This window comes from Canis lupus, chromosome 5 (genome assembly GCF_003254725.2).
Source record: "Canis lupus dingo isolate Sandy chromosome 5, ASM325472v2, whole genome shotgun sequence".
Lineage (NCBI taxonomy): Eukaryota > Metazoa > Chordata > Mammalia > Carnivora > Canidae > Canis > Canis lupus.
In genome coordinates this window covers 6,564,574-6,591,623 of record NC_064247.1, presented here as the reverse complement: position 1 = coordinate 6,591,623, position 27,050 = coordinate 6,564,574, and the positions used below count along the sequence as shown (strand labels likewise).

The 27,050-nt window shown below is 40.4% G+C and overlaps 1 long non-coding RNA gene across 1 annotated transcript; it reads left to right on the top strand.

Moving 5' to 3' along the window:
• Positions 1-16,579: 16,579 nt before the first annotated feature.
• On the top strand, positions 16,580-17,981 carry LOC118354782 (uncharacterized). Its single transcript, XR_004815877.2, has 2 exons — positions 16,580-16,958; positions 17,645-17,981. It is a non-coding gene; the product is annotated as an uncharacterized LOC118354782 (long non-coding RNA).
• Positions 17,982-27,050: the final 9,069 nt, after the last annotated feature.

The following is a 27,050-nucleotide window of genomic DNA, read 5'->3' as shown; positions in this document are numbered from 1 at the left end:
TACCTGCACCTGCGTGGGCGACGTGGGGTAGGGGTGGAAGGGACCCCGTACCTGCACCTGCGTGGGCGACGTGGGGTAAGGGTGGAAGGGACCCCGTACCTGCACCTGCGCGGGGCGACGTGGGGTAAGGGTGGAAGGGACCCCGTACCTGCACATGGCGGGGCGACGTGGGGTAAGGGTGGAAGGGACCCCGTACCTGCACCTGCGCGGGGCGACGTGGGGTAAGGGTGGAAGGGACCCCGTACCTGCACCTGCGTGGGGCGACGTGGGGTAGGGGTGGAAGGGACCCCGTACCTACACATGGCGGGGCGACGTGGGGTAAGGGTGGAAGGGACCCCGTACCTGCACCTGCGCGGGGCGACGTGGGGTAAGGGTGGAAGGGACCCCGTACCTGCACCTGCGCGGGGCGACGTGGGGTAAGGGTGGAAGGGACCCCGTACCTGCACCTGCGCGGGGCGACGTGGGGTAGGGGTGGAAGGGACCCCGTACCTGCACCTGCGTGGGCGACGTGGGGTAAGGGTGGAAGGGACCCCGTACCTGCACCTGCGCGGGGCGACGTGGGGTAAGGGTGGAAGGGACCCCGTACCTGCACCTGCGCGGGGCGACGTGGGGTAAGGGTGGAAGGGACCCCGTACCTGCACCTGCGCGGGGTGTTCTCAGGTGTGGCTCTTTCCTGAGCACGAGGAAATCGCGGGTCAGCGCGGAGGGTCCACTAGATGGCAGCAGAGTCCTTTCCACGTTAATTCAGTTGTTCCAGGGCCGCCAATTAAAATATAGCAAATTAAGTACTTTTAAAAACATGCAGCCACTCCTACACTACACTTACTTCTCTCTTCAGACATCTCGCAACTTGTTTTGTTCGCCTTCCATGGAGTCGGAAGTCAGTCCTCTCAATGGAGGCAGGTAGAGAGGCTCAGAGATTTTGCAAACCAGCAGACCTTAGCCAGCACTCTGACAAATGCAAGTCGCGTGGCCTGGAAAATGGAAATCACAGTCGTACCTATGTCCTGAGGATTTATAAATTTTAAATAAAAATTGTGTCTGGGGGTGCCTGGGTGGCTCAGTCAACCGGTTAAGTGGTGAGTCTTGGTTTTGGCTCAGATCAAGATCTGAGGGCCATGGGTCCTGGCATTGAGCCCCATGTCGGGCTCTGTGCTCCCAGGGGAGTCCCCTTATCCTAGCTCTGTGCTCTGCTCCTCACCATGCACACTCTCTCTAAATGAATAAAATCTTTAAAAAAAAAAAAAAAAAAAAAAAAAAACACTGAGTCCAAAAAGCACTTTGCATAGTTTTGGGGGATAAAATAAACATTCAAATAGGTTTGTAAGGTCTCCTCATCTTTTTCTTTAATCCTGAGCAGCCTGGGGAGCAGAGGAAAGGTAGTGCAGCAGGAGCAGGACAAAAGCCAGAGAGAACTACCTGGTTGATGCAGGTGCCCGGGGAAAGATAAGAAAGGGAGTATCTTGCAAAGAGTTTTGAATTGTTGATTATTCTCTGATAAGACGGCCCTTTCTGTGTCCGAGCCCTCCCTCCATAAAGGTATCCTGCGCACCCACCCGGTGCTGTGGGTGTCCTCCACCTGGGGCGCAGAGACACAGCAACCTCACGGCCCCAGGGACACAGAGAGTTCAGTAGAGCTCCAGGCAGGGGCTCGGTCGGATGGACGGTCCCGGAGGTCTGCAGAGATGCTGGGGAGACAGCTTTCCCTAATGTGTGGCAGTGCATTTAAAATAAACGTTTTATTTGGAAATGATCTCAACCTTACAGAAAATGGGATAATAAAAATAGCACAAGAACACCCCTATGCCTTTTGCGTAGATTCACCTCGGGTTGACATGTGACCCGATTCACCTTATCATTTGCTCTGCCTATATAGGTTCACGTAGCTTCTTTGTTTTCTTCTGAAACATTCGAGGGAAAATCATGTTCATCTCTACCTTCATCACCTAAGTGTGTGTTTTCAAAGAGCAGGAACATGCCTTCACATGAGTCATGGGATAGTTTCCAACTTCAGTAAATTCGACGTTGGTGTAACACGAGTTGGCCACGGTGTTTCCATCTCTGTCAAGTGTCTCAGGGAGTTCGTGAAGGTCACTTTTCCTCTTCTGGTACAGGATGCAGGTTAGGTACAGTATTACATTTACTATTTGGGTCCTTTTAGCCTTATTCAAATCTAGAAAACCTCCACAGCCTTCCCTGTTTCCGACCACGGTGATAATTTTGAACAATATCAGTTACCAACTTTTCTTAAAGGATAGAATTCTCCTCATTTTGGGTTTGTCTGACATTTTCTTATGTGTACATTGGGACCATGCATTTTCACCCAGCGCGCAACCTTGGTGGGATTGTATTCTTGGGACATCATGCACGGCACGTGTGACATCCAGCTGTCCCTAACGGGGATGGTAGTTTTGATCACTGGCTCAAAGTGCATGATTTCTCCCCTGTGCGATTGCCACCTTTTCCCCTTGCAACCGTATGCAAGCTGGTGGCAGATACTTAAAATCTTGCAGGTGTCCTGCTCTTCCTCAAAATTCCAATCAAGACCTAATCCCCGTTAACACTCTTGCCTCATCCAATGGTCACTGTGATGGTTGCAAATGATGATGTTCTGTCTCCAGCCTTCCCTGTGCATTTAATAGCCAGCATCCAGCATCCTACTATAACCAGAAGCCCTCCTTCTCCCCATTTGTTTATCTATTTTTTAAAAGATTTTATTTATTTATTTGGAGAGAGAGAGAGAGAGAGAGAGAGAATACTAGCAGGGGGAGGAGCAGAGGAACAGAGAGAAGCAGACTCCTTTCTGAGCAGGAAACCCTACGTGGTGCTCAACCCCAGGACCTTGAGATCACAACTCGAGTGGAAGGCAGATGCTTAACCAACTGAGCCACCCAGGAGCCCCTTATTCACCTATTTAATTTCTGTTTGGACTTAATGAATCTATGGGATTTTTATTTTCAATTGTTTATAGTTCATTAAGGTTCCGCAATCATTGTGATGCTCTCAGATTTGGGAGCCCTTTCAAGCTGGCTCTTGTTTCTTTGTGACATGTTCTCATTATGTTTTTAAGCATTTCCTTACTTCCTGACACAAGATACTCTAGGCTCTTCCTGTACCTACCCTGTCAGCCATTCCTATGAGGATTCTTGTTTCCTGAGGATTTTTGTTCTCTTTAGTGTTAGGGACCAAGACTCGAGCAAGAGGCACAGTCATTGCTCCTGGGATGTCTTTACCTCTGGACCCTTCAAGTAGACAGAGCTAGGAAATATCTGCATGCACAGACAGATGCAGGTGAACATACACATTCACATGCATATACATTCGTTAATGTACACACACACACATGAGCATGGACACACACAGACACACATAGTTTAGAAATTGTGAATTTTCATTGATACCTCTAATGCCCATCCACATCCATAGGAATTTTTCTCACCTTCCTAAAATAGGGGCACATTTCATGTTAACTTAAATAGGAAAGCAAAGGTCAACTCCAACAAAGTAGAGAATTTGTGGCCAATTTGGCAACAAACAAAAAGAGGTACTATAGCAAAGGGAGCAAGCCACAAGAACTGGATAGAACTGGGGTAAATGGGTGGGAAATCATTGCCATCTTTCCATTTATTTATGAATTCACTTATAAAGCACTTTTCAGCACTTACTGAGCATCAAGCAATATTTTAGGTGTTGAAGATACAGCAATGAGCAAAAAATTGAAAGCCTCTGATGTAATAGTCACACCGTGTAAGACACATAATAACACAAATGAATATAAAATATATAACAAATGTTCATGGTGAAATACTGTGAAAAACACCAAATCAGGGGACGGGTGTACTTTGAAAGGGGACTACTTCTACTTAATTTCTGTTATTTTGTAGAGGATTTGGGGGGCAGATATTTCTGATAAGCTCGTGTTTGAGCCAAGACTTGAAGGAAGTACAGAAGGAGCTATGAAGTTATTGGAGACAAGAATTCCAAGAAGAGGGGACCTAAAGTGGCTCCTGGTAGGATGTGATGGAGGAATCATCAAGGGGGTGCTGTAACCTGCACCCAGAGTGAGGGGACAGGGGAGGAGCTGAGTCGGAAGAGGCTGTGCAGGATCAGGTCCTACGGGGTCTCACGTGCCTATGTAAAGATTTGGCTTTTATCCTGGGTAAGGTGGCAAGTTGTTGGAAGGTTTTGAGTAGATAGAGCAATGGTGTGATCTGGCTTCTGTTTAAAAATAGTGACTAGGGATGCCTGGGTGGCTCAGCGGTTTAGCATCTGCCTTTGGCCCAGGGCATGATCCCGGAGTCCCAGGATCAAGTCCCACATCAGGCTCCCTGCATGGAGCCTGCTTCTCCCTCTGCCTATGTCTCTGCCTCTCTCTGTGTGTCTCTCATGAATAAATAAATAAAATCTTTAAAAAAATGGTGACTATGGGGGCACCTGGGTAGCTCAGCTGTTTGATCTTCTGACTCTTGGTTTTGGCTCAGATCATGATCTCAGGTCATAGGATCCAGCTTCATGTTGGGCTCTGTGATCAGCATGAAGTCTGCTTGAAATTCCTTCTTCCTTCCTCTCCCTCCCCTTCTGGTCTTCCCCCTACTGACACACACTCTTTCTCTCAATCTCTCTAAATAATAATAATAATAATAATAATAATAATAATAATAAATCTTTTTAAAAATCATGACTACAGACACTCCAAAAATAATATACTAGAGATGGGTATAAGAGGAACAGGGAAGTCCATATAAGATAAGAGATACCAGAGATGAGCCTGAAATGATTGTAATAATTCAGAGATGACGAGGTTGGTATCAAGGGTGCAATAATCATGTGTACTTTGAAAGTAGAGACAGGCCTCTGTAGAGCAAGCATTTATTGACTGTCACTGTGAGACACACACTATGAAATGTTCTGGGAAGAAGAGGAACAAAGCACGGTCACAGCCCTCAAGGAATGCACAGTATTTGGAGAACGTGGTGCGTGAGCTAGCTAAGAGTCAATGGTCAATGTGCTAAGTACGTCAGTAGGGGCAAGAGTGGGCTGAGACAAGTGTTGTGGTCACACAGATGAAGGACCAGCTATGATTTGGGGAATAGCTGCAGACTCGGGGAAAGCTTCAGGCCATTTCAAACAAGAAAGAGAGGAGGTCATGGGGCTCTTGACAGAGAAATAGAGGCCACCGTTGGTTCCTGGTTTCCCAGCTCCAGTCATGCCCTTCAAACTGAGCATCCTTTTATGAATTGCCAGCCTTCCAGGAGTACAGTTCTTGCAGCGGTTAATCCACAGAGGTACACTAATTGAATAAAGGATGGTCCATACTGCCGTGGGCGACTGTGTGGATCCCTAGAACGTTCTTTCACTGATGAAGTTTTTTTTTTTTTAATTGGAACCAAGACAAAGCAAGGATAAGAATATAATACATTTTCTTACAAGCAAAAACAATAACAAGTATATTAAATATATATATTATATTATATATAATCTTGCAGAGCTTGGTTCAAAGAGCTCTGATGCATCCTCATGTCATCTTTGCTGTCTTCTTGGGGTAGACTTCCATTACAAAGGATTCTAGGGGTATCCATTTTTTTTATAAATGTATTTTTTATTGGTGTTCAACTTGCCAACATCTAGAATAACACCCATTGCTTATCACATCAAGTGCCCCCTTCAGTGCCCATCACCCAGTCACCTCCACCCCCCACCCACCTCCCCTTCCACCACCCCTAGATCGTTTCTCAGAGTTAGGAGTCTCTCATGTTCTGTCTCCCTTTCTAATATTTACCACTCATTTTTTCTCCTTTCCCCTTTATTCCCTTTCACTATTTTTTATATTCTAGGGGTAACCATTGATGCTGTTGCTCAAAAGCATTGAACACTTCCCTCATGTGTTCCAGCTGCGTCAAATACCCCCAGTCTGTCTGAAGTTGCTCAGTTGTTTACCCTCTTATCCTTCTTTCTTGGTTCTTAGGTGACTTTAGAGACACTGGCTCATTATATGTTGGCCCTGAAATGAGTCATTAACGTCATTCTGGGTCTCATTTTTCTTCCATGTGTAGATTGAAGAGATTGTCATACTCCTCCCTAAATATGACCTCACATATTTTTCCCTCCCTGAAGGCCGTCCCAGTTTCCTTATGCAGCACAACTAGGTTCTGCCTGTGGGAGTTGCATCCATGCTCCCAGAGCAACTGGGCATCCCGAGCTGTTTCAACACCTACCACACTGCACTGCAAGGGATTGGTGACTTTCTCCCTTCCTCCTTGAGGTGAGGGACCACATCTCACACATCTTAGAATCCCAAGTATTTAGTTGAGTGCCTGACACTCAGATAGTGCCCTGCAGCAAATACCTGAGGAAGTGGACCCAAGTTGCTCCCAAAGATCATCTGTTTACTTTCCAATCCTGAATACCTTGTCTTTTCTAATGCCTACTAAGCACAAAGTCAGACTTCTGTCTCTTGCTTGGTTGTGCAATTGAGCAGAAGGTAGTGGGAATTTTGTTCTTCATCTTATCATTCTGTTTCTCTGGGTTCATTTTGTTTATGACACACAAGACTTCTATGTGGTAAGACAGTGTCCCTTTTGTACAGAGGAGGGGGGGAACCCTGAAAAAGCAGCAAGAGAAGCTTCAAAGATATTCTGGGAATTCAACTAGGAATGAACTCTTGCCTTTCTCAGCGTTGGACTCCAGGGTGAGCAGAGACTTTGTAAATACAAAACAGTGAGGGACTGAATCATGTGGCCAGATCTGCAGGTTGCAGTAGAGGTGTGGTGTATATGACTTATGTATGCTGATGTGTGGAAACCTTGCAATGCTTCAGACTATTCTGCTACGAGAAGGCCTTTAAAGGCCAATTATGAGTGTGCACAGAGCTTCAAAATCTGTGGTCAGTAGAAATGATGTTCAATATCCTCTGGCCAAAGGAGGGTGTGCACTCTGTGTGTGATCTGGAGGGGGCTGCCAAAATAATCTGCAGGCACAATAATGTCATTTTTCATGAACTTTTAAAAAGTCCTATGGGGAAAACAGCCTTGTGGCCAGCATCCATCACTTCTAAAGTGAGCAGCAGCAAAGCGATCTTTGGCAAGACTTCTGCTCTCTCTCTAAGCCAAACCACCAACAACTCCTCTTTCACACAAGGCTTCCTGGCCTGACCTACACTCTACTAACCACAAGGCAACGCCCCTCATTACTGAGTGGTAAGGAGGCCATCTCAAGGGTGAGTGGGTAGCAGAGGAGAGAGGGCATATGAAACCAATTTCAAAGTGCAGACAATAATTTGTAGAGAGTTGAGTGTGGGATGTGACAGGAGGGTGATAAAGAGCTTATGAGTCAAAAATGGACTGTCTTTGTGAGGACAAGTGGGGAAAATGTGACAGGTTGTTCTGAGGGTGATTTTGACATAATGCAGTATTGATATATCTTTTTCCTATCAGAAGTTGTTGAATCCATCCATGCCTCCTCCCTCTGTATCCCCACGGTATTTTATCTGTACCTTTGTGCAGTATTTGTGACAGTCGGTCATGTATTAATTATTATTTCCCCTGGCAGACCTAGTGGAGCAGGCATTGTCATTCATCGATCGGCATCTCCTTCACCGCGTCTGGAATAGTGACAGACACATTTTCTGCACTTACATAATATTTGTTTAGGTTATGTAACTTTATTATTGTAATAAAAATAAAGCAAAAATCATTGGTGATGCTTATTATGGGGAGTCAATGAGTAAACAATAAAACCCATGGGTTGAAAAAATACATTCTAACTCTTGAAATTGTGCCAAACCCTGAATAAGGTGTTACTTATGTTAAAGCAACGACCTCCTTATTACCTGGGGAAAAAAATTCGTGATCATTTGATAAACAGGCTTGGGATGATAGTTGAGATTTTTCTCTAAGTCGATATAGTTGGAACTTCCAAGTGGATTTTCATTTTTTAAATTATTGAAGTATAATTGGCATACACTCTTATATTCGCTTCATGTGTACAGCATAGTGATTCAACAAGCCTACACATTACACTGCGCTCACCATAAGTACAGTCACCATCTGTCACCATACAACATTATTACAGTATTATTGCCTATATTCCCTATGCTGTACTTTTCACCTCTTTGACTTATTTTATAACTGGAATTTTGTACCTCTTCATCTCCTTTATCTAGGTGGATTTCCCTTTTTAATCTATGTTAACTTTTTGTTTTTTTCTAAAATAACAGAGGAAAGTGAGAAACAAAGGTAAGGAAACCACAAATAGCAAGACTAGATTGGATCTCACCCAATGAGGAAAACCAATGCTCAAAATCCCAGCTCCAACCTTGTGTCCATCATAGCCAGACCAAAATCACAGTCTTTCCCTTCCGAAGGGATGGAAATGTAAATCCTCAGACAACACGCAGGAGAAACGTTTGCCTGTGATATGGGTTGAGACTCAGGGAATGTTGAAACAACTGGTCTTTGAAGCAGGGAGTGTTGAAATAATATGTTGTTTTAAGAGTCTTCACTGGGAGACTAATATTTCAACACATTTGAATGACTTCCTTGCCGTAAAATGTTTAGGCTTAAAAAATGAAGCTGGATAAGTAATAGGAGCTTCCAAGAGAAAAATCACTCAACTTAAATCATTTTATGGCAGAGAAGTCAGGGACTGCTGTTAGACACATTCCCAGTAGGCCTACCTCATGTCTTCCCAGTGAGTGTTGCTTTGAGTTGGACCCATTTCTGAAATTAAAATTTTAGAATGGTGAGAGATAAATTTGGTATTTCCAGATTCCTGGGAGGGAATTACCAAGAAAATTGATGTTTAAGTGACAAAATTTGATTTTCTGAGAATGAAGGAAATTAAGACCAATACTTCCATCCAACCTCTACACATATCCATGTAATATTTATTTCACAGTAATTTAGTAAGTACCTATATGAAAAAAAAATCCTGTGCTAGTATCTCATCTATTGAATTTAGATGATGATTTTGTTGCATAAGATTAGAGCTCCCCCTACTTTTGAGGAGAGAGACTATGAGCTTCATCTTTAAAATGAAATTATTTGGGTCACAAAAGCTACACCTTTTTTTTTTTTTTTAAGCTACACCCTTTAGACTAATGCTGGTAAACTGGAACACCGTCTCTTTTCCTAATACTAATATTTATTAATTCCTTCCCTAACATAAGCTTTGCATTTTTTAGCTTTACTTTTTTATTCTTTTGGTTTTCATGTATGCATTCTTTTGTTTCTGATTCATCAAAAGAATTCAAATCATTATTATTTTTTTATTGTAAAAGCATGTGAAAACAATGGAGATTTTTCAAGACAACCTAGATTTCCAGAGCAGCTTGAAGAGGCTTTTACAAGCATCCTTAGATCTGTAATAAATAGCAGTAGCACGTCTATTCTCTTGCATCGGATTTATGAGAGAACATGATTATCAACAATGTGTTGTTGGCTTCTTACATTTGTATATAAACCAGTGTCTCGCATAAAATAAGTGTGATTGTTCTTCATGGTCCCTGTTAGAAATGAAGATATGTAGGTTTAGGGATGTTTGTTGGTTTGTTTGAAATGGGTTCTTAGAATCTGGGACCCAGGAATGCCTGAATCTTGCCTTGCAAACTATCTACCCTGCTTCCCTCATCATATGGTTCCCAAGGGACAAATGTGAAGGGATCCTGGCCAAGTAAGACATAGAGAATCACTTTAGTGTAAGTGTGGTAAGGGCCCAAAACTCAACACGGAGCTCTCTGAAAAAGTTAGTTTTCCATACCTGCCTTGAGTATGGCAGTATTGTCCAAATTGGGCTAAGACGTGATTCTGGGATCTATCTGCCCCAAAGCCAAAATCTGGATTTTGGACCTTTCTTCTGATCAGCTTCCTGAAATTAAAGATGTGACACACAAATCGATGGATGGTATGCATGTCGCAGTCTGGGGACAGAGGGCAACAGAGCACTAAACAGACCCTAAATAATCAGGCCCTCCGTTTGCTCACGTGGTCATCCAAAAGAGATCGAAGAGATAGGATGCCTGTCACATACATGATTAATGGGCCCAGTCATTGCCCACAGCCAATTCCATTGGCAACTCCCATCTCCTAGTGAGGGGAGCCAGGGTGGCGTGGAGGAGAGGCAGGCATCTCTCCCCACTTCCAACCCAGAGGTGGAGCTCAGTTCAGCCAGCTCAGCCATGTGTCTGCACTGACAGGAGCAGACAGAGAAGAAAAAGTCATGACCTTTGGTGACCTTCTCTCCATGGCTCCTGATCTGAGGACTGATAACAGATGTTTCAAGTTGTGTATCACATTCCCTCTTCTAGAGTCTGTCCACCTTAATCTTAGAAATCCCCAAGCCAAGATAGGAAAGACCCACTTTTGTGCTCTGAGGAAACAAAAGTTCTCTCAATTCTCACCCCGTTCTGTTCCTGCTCCAGACTCTTCATTGATAAATTGGGAAACACATAGTAAAAAATCTTCATTTTTAATTTTTTAAAAGAGTTTATTTATTTATTCATGAGACAGAGAGAGAGAGAGAGAGGCAGAGACACAGGCAGAGGGAGAACCAGGCTCCATGCAGGGAGCCTGATGCGGGACTCAATCCCGGGACTCCAGGATTATGACCTGAGCCGAAGGCAGATGCTCAACCACTGAGCCACCCAGGCATTCCTCATTTTTAATTTTTAAATAATGTTGCTATGTCAGCAATAACTGTCAACAGTCTCTAATGTAAGATAATTCAAAAACTTAAAATGAGAGAGCCTCCTGCAAGTTTTTTGTTTGTTTGTTTTGCTTTAAGCATGAAGTATTGACAAACTGGCTTTGGAGAAAAGGATTTACCTTTGCCACACCACTACCATCCCAACTTTTAAATCACAACTTTTAAATCAATGAGTTTACATTCTTATGACTATCCAAGTATTGTCCATTCTTGCACCCTTCCTTTCTTACACACCTTTCATGGCCATTGTCTCTGGAACTAATTGTTCTCATAATTTTTCATCTGCCTAGGGTTCTGTGAACAACATAGTTGATATTTTTTCAAGAGCTCCAATATCTCTGCCTCAGGCCTATCAATATTATTCTCCATATTCTAAAATAAATCTATATTTTTCATGAACTCCCACCCCTGTGCTTCTGTTCTAGTACATATTGTTTTCTTTCTAGATCTCCTACCCATCTACCATCCTGAATATTCCTTTGGGTCACATGTGCTGGGTACCTCTTTTGCTGAATATAATTTCCTCTTTCTGACCCCTTTTCCTTAAATTTTGGTTCCACAACAAATTCTTATCTCATTCTGAAGAAAGGGAGTAGTAAGTTAATTTTTCAGTTTCAACATATCTGGAATAGTCCATCACCACATCTGATCAATTATCTGGGTAAAGAATTTTATGTTGAAAATCTTTTCTGTCAGAATTTGAAACTAAAGCTCCTTTGGCTTCTAACTTTTAATCTTATTGTTTAGAATCGCATGGCTGAGTGGATTCCCATGATTTTGGGACGTGATAGTCAGGAGTGGTTAAGAGTAAAACCACCTGGGTTCCAATCCCTACTCCTCCTGTTTGGCTAAGTGACATTTGCAATTACTAAAAAACAAAAACAAAAACTTCCCTGTGCATCCTTTTCTCTCTCTGTAAAATAGGGTGTCATAAGATTCTATTTAGGATAGGTCTAGTCTTAAGTATTATTATATTTAGATAGTTTTCATTGAGGTGAGGGAGAAAGTATTTTGAGCATAATTCTGTTTTGGGTGAACACAGTTTTCACCTGAGAGTCTATAAAAGAAATAGGCAGTAAAATGGCAACATAATAGGCAGATCTTATACCCTGGAACATAAACACACAAAGTGATGGTACATCAGATTCTAGAAAACTCGCATGTATTGGCATAATATTTAAGTTGTAGCCTTTAAATTATTAGTGTGTTTTAAATATCCAAATAAAAAAAAAATAGTCCAAGAGCCAAGAGTCTTCTTTGCAGGGACTCTTACCAACCTTGAGCTCCAACTGGAGCACAGGGTCACATGTAGTTAGAAGGCGTTACCCTGAAACACTGCCCCTGAACATGGGTCAAACTGTTGTGGTTGGAAGTGAGGGCCCGGGGAATACAGGATGGTACTAGATATGGCCCCGGGGCAATATCCCTTTCTGTAGAAAAGAATAAAGGTTGTAAATAAAGTTAAATAGATAAATACATTTAAACAGGTTTTATTTTTGTCTTGTCCTGAGAAAGGCCCTCTGAAAACCTTTAAAATGCTAATGTCCTCTGCACACCTAAAGAAAAGATTCACTAGGAGAGCTTTTATGTTGATTTAAGCACAGATTTCCACTTTTGATTTTGCATTAATATTCTCTCAAATAAGTAAACAAGCTGGAGAAAGCCTGGAATCCTCTGTCATTGTCAACCAGCTCCTTTGCAGATGCACCTTTATGGATCTGGGCCTAGGTTCTGAACATTCCACACAAAAAAGGAGTACATTCATTGGAACATGAGAATGAACCAATCAATTAATTCAAAGGTGGGGGGGCAGATATGAAGAGGGAGGGCAGGGATACAAGTTGCATAATTTCATACCACCAGAAAGTGGATGCCAAATTGGGAGTGGACATAGAAGACGTTTATTTCTGGAGGGGGAGCAGAAAAAGATAGGGGGAGCCTGGGACCCCTGCTGTGAGTCTAACACCTGTGAGGAGTCCCAGGTCCCACAAAAATGGGTCAACCCTAGTACCCAGTCCTGCTCAGTCATTGGCTGAGGGCAGTAAGTGGAAAGACACAGCTGGAGTCCCCAAGATAAGCAGATGGAGTGTCTGTCAATTATGCTTCCTGCAGGGAGAGCTCTGAACTTTATGGTGTCCTGGGCAACCGCAAAGGCAAAACTGTAGTCAAACAATTAAGATGCAAATGTTACAAATTTATTAATTTGGTAATGATTAATTGTTTGTTGCTATCCAAGCATAATAGTTTATTGTTCCGAAGTGGATTTCCCTCAGTTTATTATGGTAATTAGATCTGGTAATGTGCTTCACACTCACAGATGTGAGGCTAAATTTTCAAAACAACGATTTGGAGATGGAAAATGTTGGCTGTTTGTTCCACGTCCTTGAGTAATTCACTTAACCTCTTCTCAGTTTCCCTGTCTGTAAGTTGCTGCAGCTAGACTATTAGAGCGTTCTCAAGGCTAAAATAATTTGTGTGGAAATTCTAGGTAAGTACTATGAAAATTACTGTTAGCAGGGACTCAGCCTGAGGCCATATTTTCATGTAATATAAGCTCTTATAGGAGCAAAGGGCCTTCCTTCATTTAATGCATGGTTATCTTTTAAAGCAGAAATAAATAAGTGCCTGGTTAATGTAATTTCTATTAGAAATTCTATGTTGCAAGCATTAAACAAGTCTTTAGCCTAAGAAAAAATTTACCATGTACTCAGCTAGCTCATGTTTTTCGTTGTGTATATTTTGTGCCATGATAGTTAAATCAGAAGTCTATGGAAGGTTGTCAATATGCATTTTGGGTTCCTTATAACTCCTTCTCACATTGTTCCAGCTATGAGTAGTTTGTCACAATTTCTTTTGCAAAAGATAACAATGATATTAAAGGACATTTATTGGTGATTTGCTATGGACCAGGCGCTGTGCTCATAGAAAACCTAACTCCATTTGTTGTCTTTGATATCCTAAGAACACAATGACATTCTCGAAATAGCATTAATTTTGTAGTCACCATTAGATCTTATTTGAAAAAGAAAAACAAAAATTAACTCCTTTGAGGAAGGGTGTATTGCCCAATAAATAAACAACAAAGTATTCAAATGCCACTAATCTTAGAGACTGTTCAGCTAGAGGAAAACATGTTTTATCCTGAACTTCCCTTTGCTAGAACTTGGTGCTATACACCCTTGGTGCTGTATAAGATTAAAATAATGGTGATGGGATAATGAAACACACAAAAGGTCAATGATTGAAAATCCAATATAAGCGGGACAGGATGGCTAATATGTGGTGTTTGCTGTGGGAACATAGAGAGGAACAGATAAGTCTTTCATTTTCTGATTTAATTTTTTCCTACTTTGCTTGGCAACTTTAATAGATTAAAAACATTAAATACTAGGATTTGACAGGCTCTGTGGGGAGAAAGGGCAACCTCCTGTGTGGTGGTGGAGACCATCACCAGATGTAGACAGAGTTTTTCTATTCACTTAATGACTGGGTGACTTTGTATAAGTTGCTGAAACTCTCTAAGCTTCAGTTTCTTTATTTATAAAATGGAACTGAGAATACTTCATAGGGTAATCGTCAGAATTATATGAGGACATATATTTAAAGCTGTTTTCACGGTGCCTGATTCATGTAAGCATACAGTAATTATTAGCTTTATTATTATAATCAAGATACTATTTGTTGACTCTTTGTTATAACATTCGTTTTGTGAACATTTCTTCCTTTTATTGAATTGTCAATACCCCTCATAAATCAAGGAATCCCTAACTGGGTAAATTTTCCTTCAGTCTTCTTAATCCCGAAGGCTCAGGTCCATGGCTTCTAGAAGCACAGTACCAGTACCTAGTATCTAGTACCCAGTTACTAGTACCTCCAGGAATAGCCCCTGTTAGCTCTTGCCCTAGCTATTCTAATAATATGCACTCTGTATTTTATTTATCCTAAAATCCAGCTCCAGAGTTAGGAATATGCTACCAACTTCTACATTAATTCCACTTTGCACATCCCTCATAAGTCACAGAAACAAAAGCCAAATTTACAAGTACATTTTGTTCATTGAAAGCAGGTTCTGTAAATCATCCAGAGCTCCTCACTGTGAACACAAAGATGTTATACAGTTTATCCCCATCCTTCACAAATGATAACATTACTGAATTGAATAAAGAATGATTTGAATAGCACTGCAAAATGCAAACTACTATCCAGTTTTTGGGAACCTGAGAGCCTCTCCCATCCACTTCTGTATTGAGCAGAGAGATTCTTCACATCCTCAGGTACCCTGACGTCAACTGTTTATGAATGCCACACAGAGAAACTAAATAACAAACTGATTAAAGAAACTAAATTCTTAGTAACATAAAACAAAACAAACAAGATCACAAAGCCATTCAGTAAACACTAAACACTTCCTCTAGCACAACATTCCACCTTGGCTCTATTAGCTGAGAACAGTAATTTAACAAATTCAATATAATGGGATTGAACTGTGGAGTCTACAGAGGTCTTTAATTGTATTGGTAATATTTAAATTAGGTAAAATACTACAAGTTCTACTACTACAAATACTAGTCCTACTAGTACTAATGATTCTGAAATAAATACAGCAGAATATTAAAATATGATTGATTATGGGTGCCTGGGTGGTTCAGTTGGTCGGTCATCTGCCTTCAGCTCAGGTCATGATCCCGAGGTCCTGGGATGGAGCCCACATAGGGCTCTCTGCTCAGCAGAGAGTCTGCTTGTTCCTCTCCCTCTGCCCTTCCCCATGCTTGTGCTTTCTCTCTCTCTCTCTCTAATTCTCTCTCTCTCTCAAATAACGAAATAAAGTCCTTGAAAAAATAAGTAAAATAAAATTTAATTGATTATGGTGGATGTTTTCTCCATACCTCAGTGTGCTTAAAATGTTTCATGATTTTTTTTTGAAAGTTAAGGTAAAAAGCTACTGATGTGGCAGAGTGGAAATTGGGAGACACGCATTTGAATTCTATTTCTGCTGATGAATCGGTCACTTCTTTCCAATCCTTATTTGTGTTTCTGAAAATCTCTATCTTTGAAAAAATCTATAAAATTGTTCTGCTTCTACTTTACCTGCCTCAAAGATTAAAAAAAAAAAAAGTTCATGTAAGAAAATCCCTAGAACAGTGTTAGTCACCATTAAATCTTCATTAAATTTATTTTTACTGAAAAATAACATTAATAATAGTTATTGTTATATTTATAATAAAACCTACACACAGCAAGAAGAATGGCATCAACAGTGGCTTTCTAATGCACCTGGTGAGAATCAGCTACTTGTGAAAATGGCCTCAGAGTGACATATGCTGACAAAGAAAAGTGAAGACATACACTAGGTTGGCTCTATGGTCAGAGTGGTGGCGTTTGGGGAGTGTTAATAGGAAAGCAGTACCTATTTTAGTCATTCTCTGGTGAAGAATAATTTAAATTTCTCAGATACAGACAAATTGACAGAGGTACATAGAGGCTGAACAAATTCCTGTTAAAACAAGAACAAATTTGAAATATAAGAGAAATGAGGAATGCCCTGTATCACTTCCAAAAATTTCAGAGACTAAGAAAGAAAAAGACAGGAAGGAAAGAGAAAGGATGGAGAGGGGAAGGAAGGAAGGAAGGGAAGAAGGAAGGAAGGAAGGAAGGAAGGAAGGAAGGAAGGAAGGAAGGAAGGAGAGAGAATGAAAGAAAAAAAGGAAGAAGAAAGAAAGAAAGAAAGAAAGAAAGAAAGAAAGAAAGAAAGAAGAAAAAGAAAGAAAGAAAGAAAGAAGGAAAGAAAGAAAGAGAAAAAGAAGGAAAGAAGAAAGAAAGAAAGAAAGAAAGAAAGAAAGAAAGAAAGAAAGAAAGAAAGAAAGAAAGAAAAGAAAGAAAGGACAAATGAGCTTTTGAGAGAAAATATAAAGCCACCAGCTTTAAAGAAGTAAATAGATATTTCCAGCTGTGGAATCATTTAATAGAATTCTTTAAAAGAAAAAGAAAAGGTGAAGGAATTTGAGCAGAAATAGCAAAAATCAAGGACCAAACGGAAGAGATTTGCAAAGACGGGATCAAAGCGATGAGTGATGAAGAGTTTAAGCAAGAATCAAAGCTCCAACCACAACCCTCTGGCAGTGAGCAAGAAAGAGGGTGGTGGCCATGAGCTCTGGAGACAGGACAGCAGGGTGAGGTAGTGCCGAAGGAGATGCGACACAGAGCATTTGTGTAGAGCTCCTTGAGGAGAAAGGAAGGAAAAAACAAAACAACACAAGGTAAGGTAGGACTGAACAGAATGTGGTTATTATTCAAAGCAGGAAGGATAAAATAATGTAGCAGGAGCCCTGGCAGCTCACAAAGTTAGGGGACATGGAGGGATTCGTGGAGAAGAGAAGCTATGGGGGCAGGGGGCAGGCCTCAATGCAGAGCCTTCAGTTACAAGGGTGACTGGGTTACCTCTGGCAGTGGATGGCAAGTGAGAGAAAGTCGGAAACAATTAGTATAAAGGAGGAGGGGAGGTATTAGTCACAGTTTTTGAAAGAAACAGGAAGATGATACTGTCAGAGATCAATAAAACCTCTAAGTTCCAGCTAGAAAGCTGTACCAGGAAACATGGCGAGAAGCCTGGCAAGTATGACAAGAACACGGGATGGGGCAGCCAGAGCACTCAGAGGCCAAGGAAGGGTTTTTGGTGTTGTTTGCTCTTGGTTTGTATCTCTGTACTTCAGAGAAAACTGCAGAATATCCTCAAAGGGGGAAATCAGGGGTTACTTATTCAAAAAGATGTGATGGATGAAACAAATACTTTCCCTCTAAGACGATGCAAAAAATACGTGTCATAGAAGGCGTTATAAAACCAGAGAACTCTGGGCAAAGTTTAAGTACAAAAATATCAGACAAGCTGATGAGTAAAACTGCAGAGAGAGCTATTTTTATGTTGTTGCCAAACCTTTCCTATTAGAATGTTCCTGTCAGATTCTGAAGAATGGGGAAGTGAAGAAGCAAAAGAAATCATGTGCAAGCTGACCACAGTCAGGTCTTCTGAAGATAACACTACATTTGCAGTAATAGAAGAAATGCTCCAGTAATGCAAACAAGGAAAAATATCCCAGAGGCGAAGGCATGAATTAACAAAATAAAATGAAAACCATCACAGTGCAAGTTGAAAGAAATTCCAGTTGTCCTGAAGATGTGGTTATTGAAAATGGACCAACAAAGATCCTCAGTGCATGCTCTGAAGAGAAGCTAAAAAAATAAAGTCATGAAAACAAAATAATAAAAGCAATAATAATAAAAATCGAGCAGATGACTTTATAAAGTACCTGTTCTTAGTCAGACACTATTCCAGCTGCATCATAAACATTAGGTAGTAATAGAATCACAACAACCAGCTAAGGTAGGTGCTGTTATTATGGGGGAAATAGAGACATAGAAAAATTAGCTAATAACTTGCCCAAGGTCGCACAACTATTAAGTAGCAAAGCCTGGATACAAACCCAGACATTTTGCGTACAGACTTTATTTGCCCACTGTGATTTGCTGCCACTGTAAACTCAAATGGGGGGCCTTGGGCAGCCTGGGGGGCTCAGCGGCTTAGCGCCGCCTTCGGCCCAGGGCCTGATCCTGGAGACCCGAGATCGAGTCCCACGTCGGGCTCCCTGCAGGGAGCCTGCTTCTCCCTCTGTCTATGTCTCTGCCTCTCTCTGTGTGTCTCTCATGAATAAATAAATAAAATCTTTTAAATAAAAAAAATAAAATAAATTGGGGCCTTAAGAAGCTTTATTAATAATACCTGCATAAGGACCTTCACATTTGTAAAGCTTCTGTATCATGATCCCATTCTTATATCACCATGAGAAAGCACAGAAAATAGTGTATCTCTTCCACCAATGAGCAGACAGATGGCCAGGGAGGACTAGGGGGTCTTACCCAAGCTCCCAAGGTTAAGAGCAGGTCTTTTGATTTAGGCCTTTTTGTCTTAACTCCAAGTTATATTTACTTTCCACAACGTAGCAACTGTCTGAACTAGAAGGCAAAGGAAGAATGATCAGACTTTCAATGTCAGCTTCTTAAATAGTACATACAAATATTGTTCACCAACCAACCAGTGGCAGACCAATGCTATGTACCTGTGGCACAGTAAGAGGAATTCAGAAGGGTGTGCTCACACATCCATGCCCACACATGTGTGTAGGTGTACAAGAATGGTGGCAGTAACCATGACAGAAAGAAGAAAAAGGAGAGGGAATACTTCCCATAGAATAACATGTAAGGAAAAACAGAACCCATTGTAGGTATTTTCGACTGTGTGAATGTCATGATACGAGGCCTGTGACCTGGTTAACTAAGAGATCAGTTTTGTTGTTTGTTTTTCTGAGGGGTCTGTGGGGCAGGTTTAATGGTCATAAGGGACACAAAGCAGGAAAACACTAGTTAACAAGAGAGCTATGGGATCTTACAGAATGATAGTGGAAAAAAGAAAAAGAATCCTATTTATGGTAATCACAAATTTTGAAAAGCACAGAAAGACCAGAAATAAGAGAAGCATACTTTGGAGAAGAGAAGAACTAAATCTCTAGAGGGTCTCAAGCTTTTCTACTTACCTTTTGGAAATTTTAAGGGGCTTTGATAAGGCGAGCTAAGAACTCTACTTAAGTTAAATGTACTTTAAAATGAAAATCTGGGACACCTGGGTGGCTCAGTCAGTTAAGCTTCTGACTCCTAATTTTGGCTCAAGTCATGATCTCAAGGTCATGAAATTGAGCCTCCCATCTGGCTCTGCTTAAGATTCCCTCACCCTCTCCCCCACCCTTCCTACTCATACGTGCTGTCTCTCTCAAATAAATAATATTAAAAAAAATAAAGAAAAGAATTGAAATGGAAGTTAAATGAAATTTATGTGGAAATACTCTAAAAATCACTGAATGCTGTTGTGCTGTCAGATGTTATTATGGCTACGTTGCTGGTCTTATCACTGATGGTATTTCCTGCGGTGCCATCTCTGGCTGGCCACCACAGTGATTTACCAAGCTCCATCATGTTTAGGGGCTATGCTTCCCTTTATTTTTTTAAAGATTTTTTTTTTCATGAGAGAAACAGAGAGAGTTTCCTCTCCATGCAGGGATCCCAATGCAGGACTTGATCCCAAGATCAAGATGATCCCAAGATCCCAAGATCCCAAGATCACAATCTGAGACAAAGGCAGATGCTCAACCACTGAGCCACCTAGGTGTCCCTATGGTTCCCTTTTGTAGAAAATAGCCTGCTCATCTACCCCTCTGAAGATAGTAGCATGGAGATCATCCACTGATGCCAGTTACATATCCTATCTGAAGGAGACCGTGGGCTGGGTCTTTTCCACTTTTACCCAATATGAAATCTGAATAAATGGTCATAAGTTATAGCAAGAGAGATTTAGGTTTGAAATAGCAAAACAAATAATTTCTTGCTGTTTAACCTATTTAAACATGTTACTGAGGGAAATTGAGTAATATCTTTCCTTGAGATGGCCAGAAATAATTTCCTGCTTGCCTTCAGATTTTAGAAGAAGCCTCTGAGAGGTGGAGCAGGGGCTGTACAAGGGAGTGATTTCCAGTGACCTGTTCAACAACCCCTCCCGACTGTATTAATATAAATTCTGTCATCTGTGTATTAAGTCAAGATGTGCTATTAATCTAGACACTCATGGCGATGCCTCAATTCCATGGATCCTCAAGTAGCTTTAAACAGTTACTGCAATTTGAAGATTCTTTTCAGTTCTTGAAATTGTTGAGTACAGTGGGAGTGAAAAACTTAAAAAATCTTAACTATTTCAGGTCATAAAGAAATCAATAATGGATCTCCCTGTTTTGAATTGCTATTTCATTTTCTTTTCTCACCCAAATGTTTTTTTTGCCCAGGCTGAGGCAAATTAGTTTTCTTTATTCACCTCAAATATAGGAGCTGATGTTTCCTTCCTTATACAACTTCCTACTCAAATCCCCTCTCTTCCCAAAGGCTGTGAAGGCATTCTCTGCTCCCTTACCCTTTCAACCAGTCCCAAAAAGTTGTTTCCCCTTTCGTTAAGAGGTATAAAAATGTCAGTGCCACTGAAAATACAATATCTTTATTCTCATCGTCTAGGAGACAGGATGTGGTAAGGGTGTTAAGTGTCAGTCATGTCAGATTTCACTTCCTGCTTCATAATCAATCCAATATGGCTCTACCAAGGTCCTGTTCTGTCCCAGCCTTTCCAAGGAGATCTTGCTTCTAATCTGACCTGGGCTGCTCTCACTTCAATGACCCTGGGGAAAAAGTTAACAATACCTGGCAATAGCCCTCTCCTTCATCCACCTTCTGGCCCCTCTTCCATCCTCAGGGTTATAAAAATGAAGGAAATTTGTTACGACTGATTCACATGGCTTGGGAGTTGCTTGCTGAATGATTTCATAGTCTGGCTATTAGCTGTGAAGAAATATAATGTCATCCTTACATATCTGGTTTTAGTGGGGAGGGAAAGGCTCAAATGAAAGCCTCAGGAGAGCAGAAGGGAATGGAGAGAGAGTTAGCAGTCTGGGGACCGAGTCTGGTGATTTAGTGGGGTGATTAGATGAAATATTTATGGTGCTAATGTTGGAGTTTCGTGGTCCAGCATTTTTACTTGCAATTTGTGTGCCAGGGTAGAAAGTGACCCTGGGGAATTACCATGTTAATCCAGGTGGAGGGAGCTCGTTGGGAGGGAATGCACAGCATTTTGACTAGTTGATTTCCCTTGGTGGAGGGTCTAATGATGACTCTGGCAACCAAAAGCCAGTGCTCTTGGGTTCCAGTTTAGGTCCCATGACCACATTGATGGGTGGTCTTGAAGCAAAATACTGTTGTTAATTAGGAGGTGGGGCTCTGGGATCAGGCTAATGAAGGCTCTTGCTCTGTGACCTTGTAAAAATAAATTCCATATCTCTGTTCTCCAGTTTCTTTAACCATAAAATGCAGATGGTAATTATACATAAATGAGATAATGTAAGAATTATGCTAAACGTGGTGTTTGACACATGAAAATGGTTCAAAATGCAAGAAAGATAGACAGTAGAAAAAATAAAGAAGTTCCTGGAAGAATTTCTTGATTCAACAGATGTTTATTGAGCACTTATTATGAATCAATATATGCCCATAGTATTTTGAAAGAGGGAAAGGCATCTTAGCCACAGATCCTGTGCAGATTACTTACATTCTCAATAGAAAGACAAAATACAACCTTTTTTTTTTGGAAAGATTTTATTTATTTATTCATGAGAGACACAGAGAGAAAGGCAGAGACATAGGCAGAGGGAGAAGCAGGCTCCATGTAGAGGGCCTGATGTGGGACTCAATCCCGGGACTCCAGGATCGTGCCCTGAGCCGAAGGCAGACGCTCAACAACTGAGCCACTCAAAAGTCCCGACAAAATACAACTTACATATCAAGCTATATAAACAAGGAAAGCTTAGGAATTCAGGAAAGGGAGTAATTATTGTAAATTGGAGTAAAAAATATCATGAAATAATAGAAATATTCAGAGTAAGTTAGAAAATATTTAGTGGTATTTTAAGAAATTCTTAGGGAAAGAAGTTACAGAGTAAAAGAGAATGTGAATCTGAAGATATGGACTCAAATTCAGTTGCTTTGTCACCTTTTTATGTGTGATCCTTGGAAATCATTTTACATCTCCTCATTTGAGTTTCCACATCTGGAGAATCAATACAAGGTATAACTCCGGGGTTTTATGTGCATAGAGCAAGATAACATGCATTAAAGTGCCTGTATTTGGTTCTGCACTAGGGAGCATTTCAAAGGGTAAATATGAAAATAATACAAAGTGAGGGTTCTCTTCCTCCATCTTTCACACAGAGCTACAGCCCTTCATTTGATCCTATGTTCTTCTTGTGGAGAGGAACAGATTCATCTGGTTAAAAAGCAATTGTAAGTCTGCCATGGTGATTTACTGGATAACTTGTTGCCCCGTTTCTGCTGCATCATTTAGCCACGTCCCAAACCAGAGCTTCGACCAGTTATGGTTCAAGTGATGGAGCCCAACACTCAGATGGTCTGGCCTCTTTTCTTGATTTTCTAAGAGTTTCACTGGGTGACCCTGGTTGACTTACCCTCCACCTCTTGCTTTAGTCTCCTGTCACAGAGAAGCAAGGAAGACAAATTACCTAATGCTGGAAGTTAGAAGTTTGGAGATTCTTCTAGAGATAAAGCCCTGTTTCAGTTTTACATGATTCCTTTGTACTGTGTTATCCTTCACTTCACTGGGTGACTCTGTCACCTCTAGCAGATCTAAAAGATCTTTAAGTAGTATGATAAAGAGACCTGGTGTTTTCCTTCCAGGCCACTCTTGGCTGCTTTTCTTGGTCTTCTTAATTTCACAACACACATCCCTCTCCTGATACAGTATTGTGCTAGAAATAAAAATATTTCAACAAATCCTAGGATCACAGAATATTTGATGAGAAGCTTCCTTGAACAAACCAAAATACAGTGATTTTTTAAAATGTAGTTTGAAATGGCAGTTTCTTTTGCATCCCATTTTTATTTTTTTAAAGGAATCTTCCATGTTTGTATTTATAACACAGACATTCCCTGTTTTCTACAGGCAAAGTTTTGATACCTCATGGCTATTTTTTAAAGTCCCCTTTGTATGTTTGGATGGAGTATAGGTATCTACATTGTATCAATTGAATTAATTAATTATTTATTTATTTTTTAAGTAGGCTCCATGCCCAGCACGGAGCCCAAAGCAAGCTTGAACTCACAACCCTGAGATTAAGACCTTAGCTGAAATCAAGAATTGGAGGCATAACAAACTGAGCCATCCAGGTGCCCCAATCTATTTTTTCAAATCATAGTTTTACTGAGATATAATTTATATACCATTTAATTTATTCACTTAAAGTGTATAATTCAGTGGTTTTTATATATTCACAGAGTTGTGCAACATCACCACAATGAATTTTAGAATATTCCATAGCACCAAAATGAAATCCCATACCATTAGTAGTCAGTCACTCCTCATTTCCTTCTGACTCCCTTCAGCTCAGTCTAGGCAACTACCAATCTATTTTCTTTCTTTATCTATTTGCCTATTCTGGACATTTTATGTAAATTGTTACATATGACATGCGCTCCTTTTGACTGGCTTCTTTTATTTAACATGGTGTTTCAATGTTTATTCATGCTGTAGCATGTATCAGTACATAATTTATTTTTATTGCTGAATAGTATTCCATTATATGGATATTACAATATAGGGACCAAAGGTGGGCTGCCCAAAATGTAGCACATGGCATATTAATTGTTTTGATTGGAGCTACTTAGGAAACAACCAGTGCAAGGACCCTCAAATCTTCTGTCCCCCTAGAAGCAGGAAATATATCTCTCATGTGAAAGCATCCACCCTGTACTAAGAAATAAAAAGTCATCCTTATTACCAGAGATGGGAACTTTAAAGCCAAGAAAGCTGTAGGAAACACACCTTATTACATTTTGCTGGTCTACTACCTCAGCCCAAATTCCACTTAGAATTCCTTATTAATAAAAAAAAAAGAATTCCTTATTAATTAAAGCTCCCAAACATGTTTTCTGTATCCTGTCAATTTCTCATAATTTTATTGTCTCTTTGTTTAGAACATATGAAAACTGCCTGTCTTGATTTTTTCTCTAGGTCTCCATTTCTTTATTGGTCCTCTGTGTGCACATTGTAATACTTGTTTTTTTTTCTTCTGTTGATCTATCTCTTGTAAATTTAATTCTTAGTCCAGCTAGAAGAACCTTGAACACAGGAAAACTTTTTTCTCCCCTTCACCACATTCTATTTATCCATTCATCAGTTGAAGATGTTTAAAGTGTTTCTATTTTTTGTCCATTATAAATAATGCTACTAGAGCATTTGTGTACATTTTTGCATAAACATGTTTACACTTCTCTTAGGCATCTGGAAGTGAGATTGCTGAATCACATGATTTATTCTTTGTTTCACCTTTTGAAGAGCTTCCTGATTTTCCAAAGAGGCTGCACCATTTTACTTTCTCACCAGCAGCATATGAGTATTCTTATCGGTCTATAGCCTCACCAACACATGTTTTTATCTGTCTTTTGATTGTAGCCATCCTGTTGGGTGTGAAGCCTTCTATTTACTGTTTCCTTTTGATCCTTTGACCTTATTCTTCATGACTGTAATTAAGAATTAACTCACGCTTATCTCTTCTTTAAAACCTAAATGATGCCTGGTCCTAAATATGTCCCAAGTCAGAATAGTTCAACTCTGGGAAATGTGGTAAGAGGAGAAAATGTTTACCACAGGGAAGGGTTAATGATTTTAAGAGGAGAAAGCACAGTCCAGGGGATCCCTGGGTGGCTCAGCGGTTTAGCGCCTGCCTTTGACCCAGGGCACGATCCTGGAGTCCCAGAATCAAGTCCCGTGTCGGGCTCCCTGCATGGAGCCTGCTTCTCCTTCCTCCTGTGTCTCTCCCTGTCTCTCTCTCTCTCTCTCTCTCTCTCTGTCTGTCATAAATAAATAAATATTTAAAAAGAAAAAAAAAAAAAGAAAGAAAGCACAGTCCAGTCACTCTTTCTAGACTTTTCTTTCCTGTATTTCTATCAGCATTTCCCCCAGTGGAATCAAGGGAAAACAATGAGAGGAGATAAAACCACGTGAAGCAAAAGAACAGTGCCATGTATTTACTACTTCACTGAACAAAGGACACTAGCAAAGGGGACTCACTAGTCTTCATACACAAAAGCTGAAAGCATCTTTCAAAGGCAACATGTTTTCTCTCTGTTTTCCTCACAGAACATAGCATGTCATGCGCATGATAGCTGATAATGTCAAAGAAAGTGGGTTGAGGTTATTAAAGGTAACATTAATAGGTATTAATAGATATCAGACATTGGAATGAGTACTTTATGTGTATTTTTGCAACAACTTGATAAATTATGTGTGTTGTGTTATTCCCATTTTACTCAGGAGGAAACTGAGGCAAAGATAATTTAAGAAATTTGTCTATGGCCACCCAACTAGAAATAGAAAGTAGCAAAAACAGGAACCCTATAAATTGCCCATTTTATCTCACAGACTCTGAAAAGATTTTATTGAATAAGTGGATAAATAGCTTCAAATGCAGTTTTAAAACATCTAGGGAAGGAAAAATAATATGTTTCAAAAAATAAAACATAAGTAAACAAAGAGACAGATGGAGAAAACTAACATGTTCTTATCTCTCTATTGATATATTAAAATGTAAATGCATCTATATCAAATAATTTAATATACATTTCCACAGGTTTTTCAGCTGAGATTACAATTAGTATAGAATCAATAGCAGTAGTTTCACAAATGCCATCTCCAAACTGTTCCTACAAAATCTCTGAAAACCTTCAATATTGAATCCAGTTGTTCCTTGGAGGGCTATCATCTGTGGTCTCAAGCAGTCCCTTCATTACAATAGCCATATGGTATCGAGATTCTTCCTTTCTTAGCTCAGGGCCCTCTTGTATGTCTCCTTCCTGATAAGCCAGTTTAGAGTACCATACACTTGCCTTTCCAGCAATACCTGCCATGGAGTAGCTATATCCACTCAGAAAATCTGCACACCCTCCCAATCCCAGAGTAGAGCTCTTAACACCTAAACACCATGCAAGATTTCGCATAAATGCTGGTAGAAGACTCCAGTCCTAAACTTTATCACCAAAGCATCGATACAGAACTGGTTGTGTTCTAGAACCTCCCAAGAGATTATGACATTGTACAAACAAAACAGCTTAATTATCTTATCGCTGCAGCTTGACTTCTATAGGACTCAAATATCAGCCATTAATGCTGTCCTGGGGATTCAAACAGTCCTCTGGCTATTTCACACCTGTCCTTCTTTATGTAGGCTCATGCAACTTAATCCATTCAACTAGATTGTCAATTAGAGTGCTACTTGCTCCACTAGTTTGCCAGTAAAATGCAGATATATCCGACTCCCAGTTGTGGGTGTAGTTCAGGCTCAAGCCAAGACCACGTCTATATTATTTTTTAAACATATTATTTGAAAAATTTGATCATATATTTTTGTATAGTTTGGTACTAAGAGGGGGGAAACATTTTATACTCTGCCAAATATAATTTGAGAATTGCAGCTCAAATATTTTCCAACCCCAAATGCACCCAATCAAATAAGATTAGGATGATGGTTAGGAGGCAGCTTGTTAAAACATGAACATGCCAACCTCATAGAGATGGAATGTGTTTCATAGTTAAACAAACAAAACTGTGTGTGTGTGTGTCTATGACTAACAGAATCTGAAATTTAAGGGGTGATATTTAAGAAAAGCAACAGATTTGTGATTAACAAATAAACTGAATG